A 24,278-nucleotide genomic window follows, 5' to 3' on the forward strand; every position below is an offset into this window, starting at 1 on the left:
GTCCCACTTCTTATGGCTTCCAACACCTCCCAATGACATTAAGCTGGGGGTAAATAATTTATCAACACAGGCCATGCAAAAAGGTTCACCACCCAACAACAGCAATCAGGATTACCTATAAGAATTAACACAGAAAATTTAGGGGACCAGTTTCTCTTCCCAGCACAGAGTCTGAGCATATTTTGATGTGTTACTGGGAGGTTAACTGTCAGAAATCCACAGCCTGGGCATTCTCCTTTACTCTCTGAAATGGAAAGATGCATCCGTGATTTTTTTTTTTTTTTAACAGGAGCTGCACAGAAAACAGAACACAGGCACTTGGGAGGTGTAGGGGGTAAGGCAATGCCTGAAGGATGCCTGAGTTTTATGTACAAAGATGATGTTGTTTATTCTCTAAACCCCAAGATTGCAAGTATGGCTTCAGGTGTCCGCTGAGAGCAATCATGCCGTGAACTCACTGTGGAGCTGGGACTGCTAATGGAGTTCAAGTGCAATGCAATTGTCGCTCAGCCCAGCTCTCCCGGCTGCCTCCCTAAAGATGAACGCTATTATGCTTGGGGTGGGGAGGCAGAGCCCTCTCCTCTCCATTTTTTTTGGTAGAATAGTCCTAAATGTAACAGTGTCTTGATCTGGAGAAAGATTTTCAAGCCAATATGCTAAAATCTGCTTTAAGGGTTGACTTATAAGTTTGTACACAGTGCTCAAGACCACCTACATAATTCGTATGATCACCTACATAGTCTGCATGACCACCGGTATCATCTGCAGGGCACAGTACAATGAAAAAGGAAGGTGTTCTCTTATTTAAACTATGAGGAACATGGGGTAAGAGAGATGACTCAGAGTGTAAGAGCATGTGTTACTCTAGCAGAAGATCTGGTTCTGGTTCCCAGCACCATGGTTACTCACCACCCCATGCAACTCCAGTAGCATTGAGTAAGAGGTGCTCTTCTGACCTCTGCTCGCACAAGGCATGCGTGTGATGCATATATGTACATGCAAGCAAAACCCAGGCAGGCAAAAAATAAAAACAAATTTTCAAATGTTAGGAATTTCAATGCAGTACTAAAATGAATGAGTCACTTGTAAGTGTAGGGTCCCATGTAGCAGCACAATCCTCACACTGGTGGTATTAGCCCTGAGATTGACTAATGAGTTATGACAGGGTTTCTCCGTGTCCTGGACTCGCTCTGTAGACCAGGCTGGCCTTGAACTCACAGAGATCCCCCTGTCTCTGCCTCCCAAGTGCTGGGATTAAAAGTGCACAATTTAATGTCTGATCGTTAACTGCTCCTTGTCAAGTCACATCGCTTTCCTGATCTTTCCTTCTTCAACTGTGGAATATTAGGTTAGACAAAGAAGTTTTCAGTATCTTTTTTCTTCAGTTCATCACTGTGTCAGATACCGTTGGTGTGTTGCTTGCAACATGAACCGCTAGCATTATCCTTTATGCCCGTGTGCAACTCAGGCATCTGAGAGCAAATACACCTAAAGTTATTGATTTAACTAAAATATAACAGAGGTTTGCAAACTGTGATTAGTATTTATGGGTGACTTAGGAGCAGTTTTAACGTGGTTTTAGAATTTGTCGGTATTATATTCCAATTAATGCTACAACCCAATCAGTAAAACGATGTTTGTGTTAGGTACAAGATGCCTATGCTATATCAATATATGAGTAATTATAGCTATTGAATAAAATAGATACAGACAAATTTTATTTTATAGCTGAGGAAAATGATGCAAAGAACTAGCAATTTTATTTTTTAAAAAAATTATTTTTAGCCCAGGCTGGCCTTGAACTAGTGATCCTCCTGCAAATCCTACCCTCATGGACCACCACAACCAAAACTCCAAGGAATCCACAAGGATGACACCAGCTAACACTCCTAACAACAGTGGAAAGGGTGCCTGAACTGGCTTTCTCCTGTAATCAGATCGGCGACTATCCTAATTGTTATCAGAGAGCCTCCATCCAGTAACTGAAGGAAGCAGATGCAGAGATGAACAGTCAAGCACTGGGTGAAGCTCTGAGAGTCCAGTTGAAGAAACGGGGAGGGATTGTATAAGCAAGGGGAATCAAGGTCATGACAGGGGTACCCGCAGAGACAGCTGACCTGAGCTAGTGGGAGCTCACGGACACTGAACCAACAGTTAGGGAACCTGCCTGGGAGTGACATACACCCTCTGCATGTGGGAAGGCGGTTGTGTAGCTTGGTCTGCTTATGGAGCAGTAGGATCAGGACCTGTGTCTGGTGCATGAACTGGCATTTCAGAGCCTATCCCCATGTTGGGATACCTTGTCCAGCCTTGATGCAGGGAAGAAGCATGGTCCTGCCTCAACTTGATATGCCTTGCTTTGTTGACTCCCATAGAAAGCCTACCCCTTTCTGAACTGAGGAGGAATGGATGGGTGGAGTTGGATGAGAGGTGAGGAGAGGACAGGAAGTGTAAAATAAATGAAAAAAATTAATAAAAAAGAAAATTACCAATATACAGGCAGATGGGGGCAGGTAGAATTTACCAATATACAGGCAGAAAATTACCAATATATAGGCAGATGGGGGCAGGTAGAATTTCTCTATGGCAAACAGTAGTTTATTCTGAAGAGAAAATCAATGAGGAATGAAACGTAGCAAAAGAATAGAACCATTAAAATGTCCTGGCCTTTTTGAAAAGCAGTTTGGAAGCTCATTTCTAAAGTCTTTAAAAAAACAAATGACCTCAGACTTAGCCTCTTTGCTCCTTCCACTGCACTAAAGGGAAGTCATGAATTTACTTATCAGTGTAGACCTAAATATGCTCATTAAAGAATGGCTTATAGTGACAGTAAAATAGAAAACAAGCAAAAATTGTTTTTAGTAATTCTTTGAGAATTTTATACCTACATACAATATTTTGATATGTCCATGCCCCGTTCCCATCTGCTCCTCCATCCTTTTTGGTGGACTATTTTTTCTGTTATTATAACTCATTTAGTTCAGCTTGTGCTGTCTGTATACTCACAAGTATGGGGCCATTCTCTGGAGAATGACTGACCAGTGACAAGATATTTAAAGAGAACTGACTATTCCTCTCCCGGAAGCCATCAATGAATGAGATTATAAAAGGTGTAGGTGAATGGATAGAGTTAGAAAACATGCTGAGACTGCGCTAGCCCAGAGCAAGAAAGACAAACATTGCATGTTCTCCCTTGTATATGGACAGCACTGTATCTTTAGATTTGTGATTTTTAACCTGGAGGACCTGCAGAATCCATGAAGAGAAAGGGTCAGTGATGGGGAAAGGATAAAAGATCTTAAAGGAGGGAGGATGTTAGAACACAGACCACAGGAAGGGTAAATGGGAAATAATGGGAAGAAATGTTTAAGCTGAAAGTTAGTATGGTAGGGTGGAGGATGGGGTGGTAAGATAGGCCTGCAAGTAAGTGAAATAGTGTCACAAATATTATCTGGGTAATTCACTACCTTCTGATTGGATGTAAGACCTTCTCTACAGGAGAAATGTGTTCCTTTACTGGTACTTTGGCCAAGATGCTGCAGCTGGAAAGTTCAGAGGCCACAGGCATAAACACACTATTATTATTATTATTATTATTATTTGTTAAATGGACATACTGTCAAACTTTCCTCCAAATGTGTATCTCTATATGTATAGATTAGTGCATCTCTCAGACTTCACCAAAGAAGTTTCTTTGTGCAGTGGATGATGCTTAAGCAGAAAGTCTCAACTGGTCACAGTGCAGAAATAATTATCTGCGGAGTGCTCAGCCAAAAATGGAACATCTATATCACAACCCCTCTTCCCAACCCTCAGGGACACAAAAGAAGGAGTAGAAAGGGTATAAGAACCAAAGTCTGGGAGGACCTAAGTGAAGTATCTTCTGGGTATGACAAGGCTTTTGAACTTAAAGCAGTTCCGAATACCTACACAAGATCAAGACAGTCAATATTCCAGCTAGAAGGATGCTGCGGACTAGATGTTGACAACTTTCTAGGGACAATGCAGTGGATGAATAGCAGAGTCCTTCTACTTTAATCTTTGCCTTAAACTCAGAAGGATAAGCCTTAAAGGCCTCAGCAGTTCACTTGTCAGGAAATTAAATAGTCACATTGCAGGAAACAATACCAAGCAGTTCCTATTCCTGAGAAGGGAATCTGAATTCTGATATTTCTAAGTTTCTCCATAAAATAACTGTTATGATTTATTTATCCTTCTCATCCTCATTTCAAAGCATCATGAAAGCTTCTAAGGGATTGACACAGGCCAATCTTGATTCTTAATATTTTATCCCTTATTCCCTGTGCAAGGGGAGAGGTAGAGAAGAGACAATGAAAAACAAAAATACGTATTTACTAGTCTTTCTCTCTCATCTGTCTGTCAAGATAATTATTATCTATGATAATATAAACAATGCTTTTAGCCTTATATTACAAAACATTTTTCCCAAAATATAATTATCAATTAGCTAACTGCTTGTTAGGTCTTGAAACTGTCATTTCTTCCTAGTATTTGTTTGACAGATCTGCTGACACAGGTACTTTTGTAAAGACCTAATTTGGAAAGATAACATTCAGACAGAAGGGAGAAAAAAATATTAAGATCTGATAAAAGGATACTAAACCATTTGCCTGTGGTCCCACTGTTTGGTTTCCATCTGGTGCTCAGTAATCAGTAAATTAGCCTTGCAGTCAGACCAAGGGCAGATGAAAATTGTTCTATTAATTAGATTCTTATATGGAGCACAGATTATAAAATCCTCATGGAGTTTCATAGAGTCTGTAACAATAAGACGAATCAATTCTCATCTGAAGAATTCCCATCCTAGAGTAGAAAATGGCTCAGATAAATGAACAGATGTCTTGCTCACCCAAAGTGGCCATCCTGGAATTACCTATAGCAATGTTGATATGAGTTGAATCTCACCATAGTTCTCTCATATATGACAAAGAAAAAATGCCCATAAAATGCTATTATATCTCTCAATGAAATATATGGAGATTTCAAACAACTATGGGGGAAACTGAGCAGGCAAGTTTTCACATAAAACTGGTCAATTGGACTGTTATTAACAGCTCTTTAAAGACAGGAGTGAATCCTGACACAGCCTTCCTCTCTATTTATAGCCAGGAATATATATATATAAAAATCTGAGTACTATAAAATTACAGAATAGAAGATGCTAAACAAATTTGAATCACTGAATCATATTTATCACACCAAAGGACACATGGCAAGGTCCATAATACTCAACAACAGATTAAAATTTTTCTTGAAGAAACAGTTTTATACACAATTGTAAAGGGAATGAAAATATCTACTATTTAAGTGTGTTGACAAGAAGTTCTAAGTCCATAATGATATAGACTGCCTTGTCACCTCACCTGAAGAGACTGGGGTTGACAGCGAATACAGCTGTATTGCCCTATTGTCAGAAAAGCTCTGAGCTCTGTATACCCGATTTGTGTATTGAGACTCAACCCATTCCGTCTGTATTGCTGTCGCTAATTCTAAGACGGTCGCCTGGTGAGCAGGATATCTGTTTGGTGACCACAGTCATTTTCCACTCTTGAGTGGGAATTCTTCTGCTGAGCATTGACACATTCCACCAACAGATGAAGGTGTGCAAAAGAGGAGACACGAGGTAGGCAGGCATGGCTCCTGTTATTTTAATAATTGTGGCATACTGAAGAGATATACATGCCAAATTCACAGTTCAGGGATAATTACCAAACCCGAAAGTGGCTTGGTGTATACCTTCTCTTCTTCTCAATCGGTGTGTGAGGTGGAAGCGGTCTTCTGAGAAGACATGCCCTCAATCTTTATAAGTAGGATAACTTTCAATCAGAGAAAAGGAATCTCACAAAAATGAGACATACTGATGGGGAATCTCAGCGAATCACATTCTGCTTAAGGTGTGTCCCCCTGGGGCCACACAAAACAAATAAAAGATCAAAATGCCTTGCCACTTTCTCTCTCTTTGGTTCCCTACTCACCTGGTGTTTGTGGGATCTCTGGTCATGTAAGTTTTCCCCTTTTATTAAAAGCTAAATCTTTTTGTATTGGGTTGGCCTGGTTAATTATCAATCGACCACGCCTGCCACAACATACCAAAAAGGTACTGTGTGATTTAAAAAAAAAAGGCAAGCCCAAAGCTTATCAAAATCCATTAAAGATTAATGAGAATCAGTTAGCTTGAACTTAAGTTTCAGTATTTTAACTGCTATATTGTTTTCGTCAATGTGATCTTTAATGTTAACATTTACCTCGTGGTTTAAAGCTCTCAATCTCATTTCCTCCAACAAATTGATTTATATGGATTTTTAAAAACTTGTTTTTCATATCTTAAAATCCATTCACTCTTTAAATTATATAGCATGCATACATGAACATTTTTACATAATGTTGTGTCACAACATAACTGCTTATGTTTATTAAACTCTTTCCGGTATTTCAAAAATCCTTAGGTTTCCTAGGTGCCCACAAATAGGGCATCATGCCATCAGAGAACAAAAGGAGCTTATTTCAGATCCGAACGTCCATTCTTCACACAGAGTTAGCACTTTCTTCTGACCTTTGCCTTTCCACCGTTGTTCTCCCTGTTCACCTGCTTTTCTTTCCTGAACACCTTGCACTCATGGTGAGAACACATCGGGAGATGCCAGCCAGGCTGCAGGGCTGCGTTCCAGGGGCAGAGGTGCCACTCAGTGGGCTGTTATCAGCATCACGTGCTGCGACGAATAATTTCCCTTCCTTTCTGTTCTTCAGAATCTTTCATGAGAGTCACGAAAACAGGCACCCTAGTTATAAGATTTGAATCTCTTGTAATAAAATAGGAAGATTATCTGGTGCCTTCTACATAGCAATTGCTAACAGAAAATTGAAATTGGAAAAGTCACAAATGTGTGCTTCCTGTTCATGTTGTCTGGGCCCCTGGTGTTAGACTGTTTATTTTCTGAGTTGGCTTTTTTCTTAATAGCCAATTTACCACTTTCTTGCCTACGTAGTATTTTTTTCTTTCTTCTCATGTTGTTTCACTGCTAATCAATCCTCAGGCTTCCTTGTGCTCCACTGTAAGAAAATAGCAAACATGATTGCTCCCAGAGATCAGAACTAATGGATGGTGGTAGCAAGTATGAACATAAAAGCAAAAATCAGCTCTAAACTGAGACATTTTAGTAACTTTAGCTTACTTGATTGTATTGCACATTTTTCATTACACAAATACAGTATCAATTCAGAACTGCTATTTTTACCTTTCTACAAACTAGAATAATTTGAAATAATGAAAGATCATACATATTAGACAGAAAGAAAAGATAATTTAAAACTACATTTACTACATTCCCTGAAATAGCTATTTACAGTACAGGCAATGTGCAAATTGTTGACAGACAGAGTTAGAGGTCTTGGAGAGACTGTGTGTGTGTGCACGCTTGCACACACGCATGTATGCGTGTGTGTGCATATGTGATTGTGTTTGTGTGTGGCATGCCTACGTGTATGGGTGTGTGCCAGCATATCAGTGTGATGGAGTTTGTGTGTGCATATGAGGCCCATATGTGTATCTGCATATGCTCACTCTAGTATTCTGCAAAATATGTAATGGCAACTCTATGTGACCATTTGCATTCAGCAATCTTTGGAATGTAACACTGCTTTCAAAGAAGCAATATGGCAAATCCAAAAATAAACTGATGTATATCAGGGCAAGAAAAGGTACCGAAGTTCAGAAGAAACCATCTGTTGTAGAAACAATAGTGTGATGTGACAATTTGGGCCTTGTAAGAATGTAAGAATGAGGTGATTGTTTTTTAGGAAAAAAAGCTAAGAACTTTTTAAATTTGGAAATGTGCATATATATATATATATATATAAACCACTTTCTTTTTATTTATTCATTCTGTCTTTTACATCATGCTTCCTAATTCCACTCCCCTGCCCCAGAATAAAAACAAAGTAAATCTAAGAGAAAAAAGGAAAAAGAAAATGTAAAAGGTAGACAGGGAATATCTTGTCACGGAAGCTGCAGTGTGACACAGTGAGTCATGCAGTAAACCCCTTTATCCAGACATTTATAGATGTACACATTCATTGCGAAGGTTTGAGGTCCCTGGTCTCTGCCACACCATTGATGCTGGGTCCTCACTGGGACTCTTCCTGGACACCCTGTTGCTGCACTGTGTTGTGAACATCCTACAGTCCTTGGTCCATAGGACCAACCCCCAACCCATCCAGTGCATCAGCAGATCACAGATGGGGTGGATGTTTGGGGGTGAATCAACATGGAGACCTGGTTCTAGACCTGGGTATTTGCCAGTCTCCTCATGTTCACCACCAGGGTGCGCTCTTCTGTACTGCAAGGAATCGGGTTCATTTTCCGGAGTGCTGTCGATGGTAAAGGGGAAGGTAAGCTCCCTTGTCTGTCACAGGCAGTGAGGTGTGAGGGGGGCATCTCTCCCCCACCCATACATGACAGATGAGTAGTGGGGACAGCTCTCCCATGCTCACAACTTTGGGGCTGACTCACCCACACCTTCGCCAATAGGGTTGTCTCTCTTGTTCTGCTCAAGGGAGGTGCAGAGCCTGCTCTCCTGAGTGTTTCAGCAGCTGGAGGACAGGGGTAGCTCTCTTGTTCATATAACCAACCTCAGGGCCAGCTCTTCCACCTGCTGGGAGCATTGATTGGAGGGGTGGGAGTATCTCTCCCTCACCCAAGCTACCATATGGCAGATGAAGGATGGGGCTTGGTTTCCCCACTCTTGTTCTCAGGGCTGGTTCACCTGTGTCTTCATCAACAGGGTCAGATCCTCTGTGCTGCCCAGATCAGATACAGTGTTGGAGGGGGGGAGGCTGCTGGTTGGTTCTCGGCCACCTAGCTAGCTTACACCCAAAATAATTACACAGAAACTATATTAATTAAATCACTGTTTGGCCCATTAGCTCTAACTTCTTATTGGCTAACTCTTACATCTTAATTTAACTCATTTCCATTAATCTGTGTATTGCTACATGGCTGTGGCTTATCGGGTAAAGTTCCCAGTGTCTGTCTCCTGTCTCTGGTAGCTCCATGGCTTCTCTCTGACTCCACCCTTCTTTCTCCCAGCATACAGCCTAGCTTTCCCCGCCTAGTTCTGTTCTTTCCTGCCATAGGCTCAAAGCAGCTTTTTATGCATTAACCAATAAAAGCAACACACAGACAGAAGGACCTTCCACACCAGTACAGGGTCCACTTTCCTGAGTGTTGCCACTGTTAGGGGTAATCTCTCTTGCCAGCTGGAGGCAGCAGGGGCAAGGGAGGACGGCATCTTTCCCTGGGCCCCAAAACCACATCAGAGACAAGAGAGGTGGTACCAACTTCAACCTCAGGACTGATTCACCTTCTCCCCTGTCTTCAGGGTCAACTCTACTATGCTGCCCAGGTGAGGCAGAGGCCCCATTCTCTGAGTGCTGAAGCTGTTGAGAATTTGGGTCAGGTCCTCCACCTGTTTCAGGTGTTGAGAGGGTAAGTGGAAGAAGACATCTTTCCCTTGCCCATGCTACCACACAGCAGAGGAGAGCTGCACAACCTGCCCTCCTGTCCACGTGACCTCAGGGCCAGCTCACTTATGGTCCTGCAAATAGGATCAACTCTATTGTGTTGCTCAGGTGAGGAGTAGGGCCCTCTCTCCTGAGTGCTTCAGTCAGTGAGGGGTGGAGCCAACTCTACAGCCCTATCCCCTCTTCCTTCATCAGGATCAGGGACCAAGTCACAGCCCTTGGCAGCTGCCCAGACCCAGACATCTGGCCCTGGGGGTCAATGGGACATCTGCATCAATCCATTCCTCACTGCCCTTGTTTCTTCAAATCTGCCTTTCTCCCATGCACCTGACTCCTTCTGTCCCACTCCCTTCTTTTTTCTCTCTCCCATATCAGCATCCTGTATCCACTCCCTCCTAGTTGAGTCTTATCCCTGTCGGCAGCATGACATGGTATGGGGGAGCTGTTGGTGTATCCTGGCCCTGGCCTAGAATTCCCCAGGGGGCTCCTGGTTGAGTACTGTCCCTGCCAGTCACATGGCATGGGGGGGCTATTGCTGTGTCGCAGTGTAGAGTTAAAGTCCTTGGGTCAAGCTAAACACTATTAAAAGAGTCATTTATTCACTGAACACAATCTTACAAAAGTATCCAGAATGGACTGTTTCCTGCTCAGAATGAAAATAGCAGGGCCTGCGACCTTTTCCATTGTGTGTGCAGGACCGGAGAATCATGTGCAATGTGTGTGAGGAAAGACTGTGGAGTTAGAAAGCAGTTTAATGGGAAGCCCTCCGGACTGGTGTGTGTGCTCTGTGATCTAGGTGAGGAGAGCTCAGGGTGACGACTGAGTCCTGAGATCACATGACAATATAGCAAAAAGAACAGAGTCCTCAAAGGTCAGGAGTCCTTGATCTTCACAGGGCCAGCATCTGGGGTTGAGGAGCAACCGCAGAGCAGCATGGGTGCCTGTGATCTCAGCACGGGCAGTGGGGACATCGGGTGCTCTTTTCACTTAGGCTGAAACAAACATTTTCTTAGGAGTGACAAAGCAAAATGAGACACTGCGAAGAAAATGCTTGTGAAGAGTGGCGGCAGCCCTCCCTGCTATCCACTTCGAAGAACCCAGACTATAAAAAAAAATATCTTGCAGACAGCAATATACAATTTTAATCAATATGATCACCACTGTGGATTTGCTAATAAGCATCTTAGGGACAGTCAGAGCCTCCCCAAATCTTCAGAGACTTTGGATCAAATGGGTCCCAGGAAAGTACACACAGCAGGCTGACATCAAAAGGAAAGAAAAGGCTAATTTCCCATGCCTTGCAGAGAGAGGAGCTTGGGAACAATTCCATGAAACATAGCTTAATAAGATGGTTAACTCAGAGTAACAGTAGCATCCTCTGTGGCCCAGAGTTGCTAAGTCTTGGTGTCAATAACTGGCCTAGTAGTAATAGCCACCCCATGTTATTCCCTTTTTGGAAGTAAGTAATTTCAGTAAGTTCCACATCAGGCAAGCCCACTCTACTGCTGTGATAAAGTAAATCAAAAAGGGATCACAAACAAACCCAGTTCACACACCACACAGGACACCAGAGCACTGTCTCTCCTGGCTACCATGAGCCATAGCCCTAGCCTTGCTCCGTTCTGTCCCTGGAAATATCATTTACCTTTGAATCCAATAGCTAATCTTTCCTGAAAAGACCCACTCTCAAGATGTTTATGGGTAGCCAACTCCTTCTTTGCATTGAAAGGCAAACTCAACTTGTTGACTTACATAGAATGCAGGTGGGCAAGGGTTTGAGGTCCATGACTGACAGGATTACTTACACCAGTGAGGAAGATGGTACTACTAGGTGCCCACGCCACCTCAGAAGGAATTTCCCCAGTAGGATGTTTCTCTATGGGGGTCTAATCCATAAGCTAGTCCTCAGTAAGTATCCCTTGAAAGAATGAAGCTATTTTCAGTCTACGGACATGTAGAGAAAGTAATGCAGGTAAAGTTCTCAGCAGAGAACACACCCTGTTCTCATCCGACATTAATTCTCGTATCTGGAGGTATCTAAGTAACAATATCGTACTCCTGTATAGGTTGAGTGCATACCCTCTGAGGCTGACACAAACCTTTGCCTTCAGACTTTGCAATGTCTTCCTATCTAAGGTTCCCTGTCTTATCGTCCTGTAACTCTTCAACATGTTATGAAGTCATATTTTAGTGCAGGGAGTCTCAGCTCTTCCCTTTGGTTCCTCACCATACTCTGGATTTCCTGGGAGTTTAGGATTATTGTCACTGATCCTACTTTTCTTTGCACTTGCAATTCCATCCATCCACTTCTTGGTTGTGTTGAGGAATCACGGTTATAATTGGCTTTCTGGGTAAACTTTCTCCTAAGCAAAATAACTCACCCTTTTTTCTCTCGATTGAGGAAAATGCATTCATCCATTTTCTGCATCACTGATTATATGCTGTGTTGGGGTAATTAGTGTGCCACCTTTCCATCCACATTAGCATCAGGTTCACATGAAATGGAAGCTAATGCTTCTCTTTCTGTTTCTATTACTATCAATTTAGAGTCATGTTTGTGCTCAGCTTATGGTAAATAAACTTTCGGTCTTATTAGTATGTGTAACTAACTCTATACACCTTGTTCTCCTCAAACCTTTAGTGAACTCCTCATTGCAAGATCAAATACATACTCATATGCTTGGCCTCTAATTGCATTTCAATTACTGTTGCCCTTACTCCTTGGTGTGAATGATTTGCCTCCATGAAAATGGATTCAGAATATTTTTGTGGTCATTTGTTCATCATTGTTTTCTTGTCCAGCAAGCTTTTACTTCCTTCTATCTAGCTAAAGCATATTTCAACTAAACTTCTCAACACATCACCACCTGGAATATTGGGTGCCATAATTATTGGTGTACCTTCATCTATATGAGGGCAGAGCTTGTGTTTCAATATTACAGATATTTAATATAACTCTTGTGGCAATGATGCTGGTATCAGTGCCCACAAAAGAACTCGGGAGATCCTGTGCTGCTAAGGTTAGACAGAACGGAATCCGAAAGACAGGTGTAGATTGACAAGTGCCTGAACACTGTATGCGAAGGAATATCAAGTTAGGACCCAGCAGAAGGAACCAAATGCACATTCACAAGCCCCCACTGTAAAGCTTGAAGCACCAGATAGTGGTAGCAATGTCCTGTCCATAGGGTGGATGATACTTTCTGAGATAACCTCATGGGCATCCATCTGAGAAGAAAGAAGTCTGATAGAGGTCAAAGAGTTGAACTAGAAACAAGGATGCTGTGTAAAAAAAAAAAAAAAAAAAAAAAAAAAAAAAAAAAGTTCCCCGAAAACACTTTGATTCAAAAGGAGAAAAACAGAAGTTAGAATTCTGATCTAAAAAATTTTATGCTACCTTCAGAATGAAAAGGAAAAGGGAGGTCCAGATATACCCTTTAGCCTAAGTCTCTCGAGGGAAATTGGGATGCTTCTCTGCAAGAATTTTATGAAAGCCTGTTACGATTTGAACATACAGTTGGCTAACTGGGCATGTGCATTAACATCTCTCACTTAGAGGTTCGCTGAGCTGATGGGGTGATGCAGGGAGCAATGGTTCATTGTGTTAAGCTTGTTCCTCAGCTAATACGAATAAAATCCAAACAACTTTTGTTTGAATGTTTCTTTGTCACGTTTTAGGAAAATGTTGATTGTTCAAATTATCCTCACCGTAGCAAAGAGGAATATAGGAATGGATTTTAAAGTGTTGCTTTATGTGGATGGCAGAGCATGGGATATAATTCTTTTTTGAGGGAAAAGTAAGCAAAAAAGTGATATTAAAGATTCTACATCCTAGAAACAGTATTATAGAACCCAAAGGATAGTGCCAGGGACACCTGAGCACAGAGCTGTCACACCACCGTTTTATACCCGAAAAGCCTTCCGTGACTTGTCTTCCTTACTGTATTGCTGTTTGCCTTGATTGCTTCCTTTTGATCCTTCTTTCACTTTCCTCAAGTTCCTGCAAGCAGATGCTGTTAAAGGCTTTCAAGTGAACACTGAATATTTCACTATCTTAAAATATGTGCCATAATTGAAGAGAATGTTTCTCTACTAAGTTGCTCTCATCCCAATGACACTGACAGCATTTCTGCTGTAACTATCTCGGTAACACTCTACAGTGGAAATGCTCTCCCTGCTGAGCTGCAATGTTGCTGGACTTGTCTGTCACACCAGTGAAAAGGAGAACAGAATTCCACCCTAAGCTCTCTAACCACATATTCTTATTGACAGCAAAATGCCCAGACCTTTTATGGATCTATATTTTCATTTAAAAACTAGAGCCAGTGATAACTGATGTCTGTCAAGAGAGAGTTGCTCTTCTTTTGGAACATGGTTGTTTATAGGTTGGCCGTGCTCCTGTGGATGCCATACATATATGTACATAGGGACAACACTAGTTAAATTTGGGCGTGGGGTGGGTGCTACCAATAGTAGTAAAAAGAGGACTTGAGGTTGCTGGGCAGGAGACAGATGGACAGTGTTAATGGGAGTTGGAGGGAAGTAGTAACGGATGCAAATGATCAGTGTATGTTATATATAAATGAATGAAGCATTCATAGAATATAATATTATTAAAATTATTTATAAATGTAAATGTTGAAACAACAATGCATTGTAATATATATATATAATATAAATATATATATATAATATAAATATATATATATATATATATATATATATATCAGTCAGAAAAAAATTGAGAGTCAAGTGACCAAAAGGGGATTTTGAAAAAATGAAAAAAAATCATTTTTACGGCACTTGTTGGCTCTGTGTTTCTTACTCTCGATGCATCCTTTCCTGGAATGACAGCCAAAGAGCTATGTAGTATTTAATGCATACCACAGCTACCATGGAACCTTCTAAATATTCTAGGGATGGTGAAGCTACCCAGAAAGCTGATTTTAGGGAAAAGTTTGCCAACAACTATGACATAAAAATTGTTTGAAAAGTAATGAGTTTTACGACCTCCTCTCGTAAGTTTTACAGGGCTGGGCCACCATTGCCTATTCTGCAAGTGAGTAGCAAGTGATTCACAAAACAAGCTACACACACACACACACACACACACACACACACACACACACACATTCAGTATCTCTAGTTTTGTTTTGTTTTTTGGATTTTTGAGACAGGGTTTCTCTGTAGCTTTTGGAGCCTGTCCTGGTCATTTAATCCCAGCACTTGAGAGGCAGAGGCAGACGGATCTCTGTGATTTTGAGGCCAGTCTGGTCTACAAGAGCTAGTATCTTTAGTTTTAAAAGATATATTGGGTATACAAAAGAATATACCAAGCCAGAAGAATGCAGAGGTGGCCCAGAAAGCCTGAGACCCCTGCATTTCTGCTGGGGCAGGGACAGTGTGAAGCAAGAAGTCTTTCTAGAAAGAACTTGTTTCACACAAGGGAACAAAGGAAGTGCTAAAGAAACCATGAGTGAAGCCAAAGCAAAAAAAAAAAAAAAAAAAAAAAAAGGTAATAATGAAGTTGCTTTTTACATACCCAACACTTTTTTTTCCTGTGAAAATCTATCCCTCTGCAAAGTACATGTTAAAACTCCTGATTTACCGCAACTTCATGATAATGATGTTGTGTGGCAGAACAAAGTCAGGGAGCATCATTACAGAGTTGCTTTCCCATTTCTCTGCTGTATTCCCAACAGGACCCCTGGGCCTGTGTCTCAGCTGTATCAGCTGTAGACATCACACTTCTCCCCATATCAAAGATAATACAGCAGCTAAGTTCTGCAGGCTGAGACTCCCCACTCTATAGACAATGCAACAGCTAAGTTCTGCAGGCTGGGTCTCCCCGTTACAGAGATAATGCAACAGCTAAGTTCTGCAGGCTGGGTCTCCCCGTTCCAGAGATAATGCAACAGCTAAGTTCTGCAGGCTGAGTCTCCCCATTCCAGAGATAATGCAATAACGTTCTGCAGGCCACACCAAAATGAGTCAGGCTTTTCTTCTTTCACTGTCTCTTTTTTTTTGTTTTCCCTCAGAACCTTAAAGCTGAGAATCAGAACGAAAAGAAAAAAAATGATGTGGGTCATACATCACTACTTGATTGTTCTGCTGGTTGTTTTAAAAAAATGTCCTAATTATAATTCATAATATAATCATATGTCTCATGAACTTCATATCTCATGATCAGAATAAATAGAAGGAATCAGTAAGAAAGATTAAAAGATTTATGAAATCCCACCGGGGTAAATTATCTATCTTTGGGTGCAGACAGGAGAATTTAATAGAAGTATATATGCATAATTTTTTTTCAAAGAAAAATGGTGGTAGAGACTTGGATTTTCTTGACTGTGCCCTTTCTCTTTCCTCATGTGTGTATGTGTGCTAATGCATGTGGGTATGCATGTTGCATGTGGGAAGCTGTGTGAGTCTGTGTGTGTGTGTTTACAGATAGACTCAGAAACCTTTGATCCCTCTTCACCTTGTTCCTAGAGGCAAGGTCTTTCAACTGCACTCAGAAGTCGCCAATGTGGCCGGTTCAGCTAGCCAGCTTGCTCCTGGGATGCAGTCTATATGCAGCCCTTTCTGCTGCTGTGGTAAAACACTGTATCATTTGCCCTTAAGGTTACAGACACCCGTGTCTATCACAGTGGGAAAGTAGCAGCCATGGTGGTGGGAACAGGATCCCAAGAACTCACATTCTTAACCTTAAGCGTAAAGCAAGGCATTTTACTCTCAAAGCCCAATGCCACGGAAGGCGTAAGCCTCCCTGAACAGTGCCACTAACTGGGGACCATGTGCTCAGAAGCCCAGAATGATGGGAGACAGTTCTAACTTAAACAACCACGGGATCTCTTGTCTTCTCTTCCCCGAGGAGGACTGGGATTACAGGCAGGTTATCCACTTGGAATTTAAATGAGGTGTGGGGATACTAACCTAAGTCACCCTGCTTGCTTGGCAAGTGCTTTAGCTACTGAGTCCTCTCCTCAACCCTGACACTTTGTTATTCTCTAGTAATGTAAGGCTACTCTAGGATAATATGCAGAATCTTACAGTTCATGAAGCCCCAGGCTTGTGTCCTGTTCCCACTGAGTGTGTGGAGCTGGTGAATCAGAAATCATAGTCCATGGACATGCCTGATATTATGGCAAATAAATAAATAAATAAATAAATAAATAAATAAATAAATAAATAAATAAATAAATGGTGGCTATTCCAGCACGCAAACAACACACAAATACACAGACCCACACAATAAAATAAGAGGTGAGAAAATTATTAGCAAAACAGAATGCAGAGGAGGCTCTATGACATGGACAGTGATGGTACAGATCCTACAATAGCATGGAAAATGATGTTCTCCTAGAAATTCAATTCCCCATGCATTGAGGCTGGGGAGGGCAGGGGGGTGCTGAAGAGGAGATTAAGTCTCCAGGGCTCTGCTGTGGGAAGGGATTAAGGTGTGAGGTGGTTTTTTCTTCTTTTCCTTTCTTTCTTTCTTTCTTTCTTTCTTTCTTTCTTTCTTTCTTTCTTTCTTTTTTTTGGTGGGGAGGGTTTTGAGACAGAATTTCTCTGTAACTTTGGAGCCTGGAACTAGCACTTGCTCTTGCAGAACCGGCTGGCCTCGAACTCACAGAGATCCACCTGCCTCTGCCTCTCGGGTGCTGAAATTAAAGGCATGCGTGCACTACCACCGTCTGGCTTGTGAGTTTCTCATAAAGAAAAAGTCCAGCCCATTTTCTAACATGGGGGGAGACAAGAAAATCTTTCTCACTAGACACAAGGCCCTTGACCTTATGTTACCTAGACCAAGAAATTGTGAGTCAAAAGATTTTCTTGATAAATTTCCATGTCTCTGGCATTCTGTTATAGCAAAAGAAAACAGAAAAAGACTGTATGTATGGTCATAATACTAAAAGGAAAAGCAAATATATTACATTATTAGCTTTATGACTGCCTAAGAAATTAAAATAAAATAAAACAAAAGAAAATTATCTTCAACATTTCCACATGGGGTTAGGCTATTGTGCAACTCCAATCATGTTTGTCATGAAGAACTTTCTTCCTTCCTACTATGTCATGTTGCCTGAACATCCCAGAATTCTTATCGAATATGAAAGAGTTCAATGGTTTTGCACAGTGTCCTATGTTCACAATGGGCTGTTTCCATTTTAGGCTGTGTTGATGAAAGGCTGTGTCCACAGTGGGCTGTGTTGGTGGTTGGCGGTGATCACAAAGGGCCGTTTCCATTGTAGGCTGTGCTGATGAAAGGCTGTGCCGATGGTGGGCTGCGTTGGCAGCTGGCTGTGGTCACAAAGGGCTGCATCCATTGTAGGCTGTGATAATGAAAGGTTGTGTCCACAGTGGCCTGTGTTGATAGTTGGCTGTGATCACAAAGGGCTGCTTCCATTGTAAGATGTGTTCATGGTAGACAATGACTATGGTGGGCTGTATTTATAGTAGGCTCTGTTCATGGTGAGCTTGTTCCATGGTAGGCTATGTCCAGGGCAGGGAACATCATGGTACACACAGTACAATGGCAGAATTAGATATCTTCTCCCCTTAATATTCAGGGACTTGAAAATCTAACAGGAGCCATTCTCTAGTGATCAGTGGTTAGGCAAGATTCCATCTGCAGAATCACAGGCTTCTACCAATTCTTCCCATCCCATGGTAGATACTACTGCATACAAAAGGATAATGGAGCTGTTGGCATTTTCCTTATCATTTCTTTTGGGAAAATATGAAAATACTTTCTCCTTTCTCCATCCATCTTTTGTAAGACTGTTGACAATTCACCTCCTGCAACCCCATGAAACCTCTTATTCCTTGGCTAATCCATGAGCACATGACTCAGTAAGCAGAATTATAAAATCTACTTACACGCCTTGCTCCATGTGCCCAAAGCCTCCAACAGAGACTCAACAGTACTTATGCAGGGTGCTTCTGCTCTTTCCATCACCACAAAGGCAGCCAGCAAGAAGCCATTTTCTATATTCTCTGTAAAGGTACAGCCTTCCAGTGACCCAGTAATTATAAACTTGGGGCTTAGCTTTGGATAGCAGCAGCCAAGCTTCATGCTGTGATGGTGTTCTGCTGACTCTTTTATATTGCACTGTGAAGTTTCTGAATAAATTGTTCAAGAGTGTCTGGACTTGGACAAAAGCCCATGCTGACTCCTGTGCTATCAAGGTTCCTCTGAGCCCAGCATCCATCTGCACTAGTACATTCAAACATTTTCACAATTTTCTTAAACTTTTGGAAGCGCTGGTTTTAAAATGATGACTACACATAACCTATTATTCTAGATAGGCTTTAGCTGCTATGATATAATACTGATCAAAAGCAACGTGGGGAGGAAGGGGTTTATTTCAGCTTACAGCTTATAGTTTATTAGGAAGTGAAGTCAGGACAGAAACTGAGACAGAGGCCATGGAGAGACCATATTGCTTACTTACTTCTCCCACATGGCTTTCTCAGTCTGCTTCCTGATACAATTCAGTATAACCTGCTCAGGGTGGTACTATCCACAATGGGCTGGGCCTTCCACTCCAATCATTGATCAAGAAAGAAGTGGCCCCCACACTTGCCTATAGGCAAATCTGATAGTGGTGGTTCTTCAATTGAGGTTTCTTCTTTCCAGACAGCTCCAGCCTGCATCAAATTGACAAAGAACTAACTACCACTCTTACTAATTGACTTATTTTTAACTTGTAATAGTGAAATTCAGTTCCTCATTAAGCTTACCACACTGCTTTTCCATTATTTAAATCAACTTTGGCTAGACATGATTATAGTACTTTGAAACAAGTAAAAGGCCCTAATCTCTATATACTTTTATTTTTACTTTATATGCCAAAGATCTCTTGATTGTGATTCAGTAATGAATTTTAAGATTGAGAGAATGATTATATTGGATTATTAAGGTGGACCCTGAATGCAAATCCAGGTAGCCTTAAAAGATGGAGTTAAAGTTAGATGAATGGACGTGATGTGCCTAGGAAAATTGCCTTCTAAAAATTTATGTTGGTGCCACAAAGTAATGCTATAGTCAATACTTGTCATGAAACCTTCTTCACACTGTGGGTAGCAGGTACTACAGAGACTGCAGGCTGGTCCAAGTGCTGAGAATAGTTGCCTGTTGAGGCTCAGGGAAATTTGTAGAAGAGAAGAATGAGCATAGAATTGGAAGAGGGGATGCATGCTCTGGAAAACTGTCTTGTGGGCTAGACATGACTCCTCTTCTCTCAGTAGTTGTGACTGCCTGCACAGGAGCTGCATTGACCCTTCAGACCCATTAATATTCCATCATCGATGGGAGAGGATTCATAAGGTCCCTCCGCTTCCAGAGAATTTATAGCAAGTTAATAGTTGCTTGATGCTGGAGAAATATTTTCTTCAGTAGTGTGGTGACTGGTAAGTATCCATGCTCCTATCACTAACCCTAATTACATTCACTGATGCACTAAAAATAAAAAAGAAGACACAAAAGTAAAGAAGAGACTAATTAGGAAGAGGAAAGAGTTCAGTGAGAATAGGAAGGAATAAGAGAGTTTGATGGAGAGGAATATGATTAGAATACATCATATGTATGATCATGTATAATTAATACACATGTTACAATTCAGAAATAATAAATACAGAGAGATATTTGGTATTTTAATATAAAACTGTGTAAATCTAGTAGATTTGAGAGTGCTGTACTTGAGACTGGAGTGTTGTGGACAACAAATAAAGTAAATTCAGTAGCATGGAGCTGAGACAAGGCATGGAATGTGTTCTCCCCTTGGAGCTTGTCTTGAGAGCAGCCTGTTTTCGTAGTAATAATTTATAATTAAACAAATCCTATTTCTGATAGAGCTGCCAGGCATGTTCAGGCACTGAATTGTCGTGATGAAGAGAACTCTCACTTTGTTTCAGCTAACTGCAAGTAAGTGCCTTTGTGTGAAGCTGCTTTTTCTTTTATGGTTTTAATCTTGAAAAGTTGAAACTAGGGACAAAATAATGAGCACAAATTAAATGTGCAGGTCTAGTGTGAAGCAGATTAGAAAAAAAATTGGGAGACTGTTCAAGAAGACTGGAATAAATGAAGACAAAGCTGGTTTATTAAGGGAAGAAAACATTGCAAAATACGACTTTTTAGAAGAAAATTTATATTCACAATGTAATAGCATTTAGAAAGATAATGGAGTGTGTTTTGACAACCATAACTGAATCCAAAAGTTTAACTTGAAATACAAATGGAGATAAAATATCAAGAACATTCTGTGAAAGATCAATAATTGAGGGTTCATATAATCAGGTAGTGAGGCATATTAAATTTTACTACAGTTAAAGATTTATTATCAGTTGAATAGACAGCAATGGAACAGAAGGACAGGAACAAATGTAAATGTAAGAGCTCTTAACAATTTAATTTATAAGGAAGTTGTCATCTTAAATCAGTAAGAAAATGGTTAAATTATGTAAGAGTCCTAGAATAATGCGGATGCATCAGGAAAAGTAAATTAAGTTGCAAGTCTACTTCACAGAACTATCTTAGATAAAGCACTTTACAAAGTCAGAGACACAAACAGGGTCTACATCAAGTAGGACTTTGCACTAACTAAAGAAAGCCATACTTTGCACTACAGGGAATAATACGTGATTTGGAAGCTCTAAACTGCAGGATAGTGTACTTTATTCACACTGTGTGAGGATCGATGTGGCTTCAACGTGGTGAACTGGAAACTTGCAGATGAATCAAGACAGCAACAAAACCAATCAGGAGGCTGATGTAGAAGTCCATGGAAGAGGAGGGCTGGATTAAGAGGTAGTACAGATAGTGCATACAAGTGGATACATTTATTCTGCATCATTTGGAGGATATCTGCTGGGTGTGACAATAGATTCATGAGGGAAGAAAGAACAAAAGCATCAAGTATACACTGATTATTGGTGAGAAAGAGTCATTGGAGAACAGTGCAATGGAATTTGCATTCCACTGCAGAATGGGTGGCCTGGAGCAAGCCCAACAGATACCAGTGTAGAGGTACATGTGTGCCTGTAGGAGTCAAGTCAGAGTCACAGCCCTCTCCTCCCTCCACCCAGAGCTATTCTTGCTACCTAGTTTCTACAAGTTAAGCCATCAGCTTTGGGAACAGCAGATTTGGAGAAACTCATTGGGCCCAAAGTCAATTAATTGACTTCCAGTTGATGAAAGACTCCTGAAGCAGAAACAGAGCTGTGGGAACGTTGGGTGACATCTTCATTTGCCCCACTGAATATGGATGCAGGAATAGATTTATGCTGAACCTGGCTCACTACTGAAGGCTTACTCTATGCCTTATACCACAACAGCTCATTTATTTGCCAAGAAAACTCTAGGCTATTCTGATATTTTAAATGCGAATCTTGGGTTTCAGCAGCTGAAGTGAGAACAGAGACATGACTAAATCAAAACTCCATGTGATTGGCACTGTGAAAAACCTTAATGAGCTCCATACCATCTTCTCTTGGGGTAGTGACTCATATTGAATTAGTTCAAGGTGGTTGCTTACTATTATCCATGAGGATTAAATTTTTTTATGCTTAATAGTTGGCTGCTTTCTGGTTAAGCAGTCATGTTCATTTCCTGTGTAAGAGGGAGGAATGATCTTTTTTTTTTTGCTCTGGAGGACTTAAAAGTGCGACCAACATAAGCCCATCTCCACCACCAGTTTTGCTCTCAATGACAAACTTGATTCCTAGTTTACTGGAAAAAGTAAAGAAATCAAAAGAAAACTTCTTCGCTGCCTACCAACTCATCTCCTTCTTCAGGTGTGGAGCGCACCATGATTCTTTGTGCATAACTTCTTAGCTTACTTACCGAGAGCAAAGGGAGTGATTAGCCATGGACGTGAACTAAAGACAATGGGAATGTGTTTCTGTGTGGTGTGGAGCATTTTAGGGACGTGTGGAGAGGGAACATCAGTGCATAGGGACATGAAGAACTCATTGGAAGTGAGGGGAGTCTATCTACAGTGGACAGAATATTCAAGGTGTTCTAAGCTGTGGAGCTGCAGGCAGTATAGACAAAGACATATTCATCCAGGACTCTAGTTGAGTCAAATGGTTAAAATGTAAAGAAATGGCAGGGAGTTGTGCATATATTCAAAGTCTTGATTGCAAAGGTTAATCCTGCACCATGTCCAGCCCTTAATTACCCCAGAATCTCCATGTCCACCTCTCTACCCATTGCATCTGAGTCTGTCAATTACATAAACACCTGCATCCACACCATGTTTTAAGGTTGTTAGCAATTCAGGACCTACACACTTATTTATTTTTATGCCTATATCTCTGTGGCTTCCTGTTCCTCCCTCTCCTCTTTCTCCTTCAAGTTCTCATGTGAGGGATTTCCCCATCATTCCATATGAAAACCACCCAACCTGACCTCCCAATATCTGCTTTATTTTCCCTCTTAAAATCATCACTTGAACAGTTTATTGTCATCTTGTTTATCCTATTGTTTTTCTTGTTTTTAATAAGAGACAAATTTGGCACAGGGACATTTGCTTTTAATTGGCATATCCTGACTCCTTGGCATAGTTCTTTGAATCATTTTATTTTTAAAGTCTTCTTTTATTCCACATGACTACTTAATAAACCAATAGTTATGTGTGAAATGGCTGCACAGATAGAATTTGAGAATTTAAGCTGAATAAATGGTAAAACCAGACAAAGGTGATGAATGGTACAGAAGAGAAAAGGTTAAAGACATTTGAACTCATTAGAAAGCCAAGAGTTACTAACTTTGAGCAACCAGAGGGATCAAGTGGAGATTCATAGAGAAGTAAATACAGAGAGGGATACAGGTACAATGACAGGGATCTAGGCTAGATCCATGGGAAGAAAGACTGGGCAGCAGTAACTGTACCGTCCTTGGAGGAATGGGGGTCAAAGGAAAATACTGCAATGGAAATCTGTAAGAATTTTGATATCCATAAAGTTGGGCAGGGGGACAAGGAAACAGGAGCTGATATCTCAATAGAAGGATAAGAAGATTCAGATCATGAAGTCAGGAACTTCTAAGAAAGGGCTTGGCTTTGAAATTGTTGTACGATGTATAGACAGAATGAGGGAGATGAAGGCCTAGAGAGCTGTGGAGGAAATCACTTTGCAAGACTTGCGAAGGGCCCCACTCCCCTTCCCTCTAGTTAAGGAATGATGTCAGGATGCTTCGCAATTTCTTTTTATTTCTATTATACATAGAAACCTGTGACAGAGAGGGCATACGTAAGCAGAGACTGCTCATTCATTTCCTGACCACCCAGGCCAAAAAGATCACACAGAAACTATATTAATTACAACACTATTTGCTCTATGGCTCAGGAATATTTCTAGCTAACTCTTATTTCTTTTTTTTTTTGAAAGTAATTTTATTAAATTATAAAAGTTTCCATTTCCGCCGCTCTTCCCAACACCCTCCCACTCCCCCCACTCCTTCTCCTCCTCCCTCTTCGTCCCTTAGGGCAGTCAGGGTTTCCTGCCTTGTGGGAAGTTCAAGTTCCTCCCCCCTCCCTCCAGGTCCAGGAAGGTGAGTATCCAAACAGACTGGATCCCCAAAATCCAGTATATGCAGAGGAAACAAGTCCCAGTGTCATAGTCAATGGCTTTTCAGAAAGACTTCAGGCCAGCCACATTCAGAGAATCAGGCCAAATTCCGAGAATCTGGTTAGATCACGTCCTCGTTCAGTCCCAGTCCAACTGGCCTTGGT

Source organism: Myodes glareolus, chromosome 1, assembly GCF_982192425.1.
Source record: "Myodes glareolus chromosome 1, mMyoGla1.1, whole genome shotgun sequence".
Lineage (NCBI taxonomy): Eukaryota > Metazoa > Chordata > Mammalia > Rodentia > Cricetidae > Myodes > Myodes glareolus.